Below are 1,583 nucleotides of genomic sequence, written 5' to 3'. Positions count from 1 at the left end.
GCCATTACTAAACATTTCTAAAGTTGCTCTTGTTATTTTGAAGATATAGGTAAAGGTCTTTTGTAAGTTGTAGGTAAAGGATCCCCATTGAGGCTTTTCCAATTCAAACAACAGTTTATGGTTGTAGGGAATTCTGTGTAGGGTTTCCTTAGTGTTCCCTTTGTCATCACTATGTCTAGGACTAATTGGTATAATTATAATAGCTATTAAGATGAATAGCTACATCATTGAACCTACTTAGGAGCACCGCTAGAAAGCAATAACAAGTCCTTCAAGCATTAGAAGCACTTGTAATCACAGAAATATTTTACCTATACCTGACTGATCTTTCCATTTTAACGAACATTGCTTTAGCATACTTGCTTAGTCCATTTGAAAAATCACATGAGAAGCACTGTCAGATCCCAGTACTACAAATGTCAAGTAGACACAATAATTTTTAAATACATTTAGGGTATTGATCAGGGACAGATTGATGATTAAGCAAGTGGCACCCGCCTATAGGTTCTAGAGACAAAGAGGCAGCTTTTCCCTTTATTTATTTCCCAATATTTATTGGCCATATTTTTTTTTTCCTAAATAGGTTAATTTCCATATTATAACAATATTCTAAGTGAGGTTAGTACGAGAAATAGAGAACAAGTACTTTGTAATAGATGTGATCCTAGAAGTAAGATACTTAGGTCCCTTTCACATGAGCATTCAGGTTGTCAGGTTTTCAGCCCTCCGCTTGCAGATGAAAAACGGACAACAATGCATCTCTATGGCCCCTTTCACATGGGCTGATCAGGAGAGGATCCATCAACAGATCCTCTGCTTATCACAGCAGTACGAAGCGAATGACATCTGTGTCCGTAAAGTTTTTTCCTCCATCTTACGGTGAAACGGCTGGACCCTATGTGTGCCCATGGAGAATCGGAAGTAAACGGACGTGCCTAGGCTAACCCTGAGCCTGGGCTAACCCTGAGCCTGAGCTAACCCGGTTTAAACGTATGCTTGTCTGTTTACACATGGCTGCCCGTAGACTTGCATAGAGTATCCAATCAAGTCCGGCTGAAAAACTGGCAGACTCAATTGTGCCGCTCATGTGAACGGGGCCTATGGCAATGCAGATGAAAAGTAATGACCATCAGTTTACATCAGGAAACACCAGTCAGTTGAGGTCCGCAATTTGAGACAGATTAACTCTCCGTTTTGACTGACCGGGACTGATTTAACATGATTTAAACTGATGATCCGTTTCCATCAGTTCAGGTTACGTCTGTTTTTTGGGACTGATGTTTTGATACAGCATGGCAAGCTCAATGCATGCTGGGGAAAGCAAAAAATCATGGGAGTTTACCATAGCAAAAAATTCAAATCGGATGTAAACTAAATTGACAACGGATGTGCAAACTGATAAAAACGGATTCAGTTTTCATTAGTTTTTTTGTATCTTGACTGAACTAATGATGCTCGCTTGAAAGGGGTCTAGGATGCCAAAGCTTGTGTGCTTTCAGGCTCCAACATGGTACTGAAGGTACCTAATGAACTAAAGAACTTGGGATGCACCGATATATCGGCCGCCAAAACATATCGGCCGA

This window comes from Nanorana parkeri, unplaced genomic scaffold (genome assembly GCF_000935625.1).
Source record: "Nanorana parkeri isolate BGI_ZX_2015 unplaced genomic scaffold, ASM93562v1 scaffold78, whole genome shotgun sequence".
In the NCBI taxonomy this organism is placed as follows: domain Eukaryota; kingdom Metazoa; phylum Chordata; class Amphibia; order Anura; family Dicroglossidae; genus Nanorana; species Nanorana parkeri.
Note: the sequence above shows the minus strand (reverse complement) of the source record.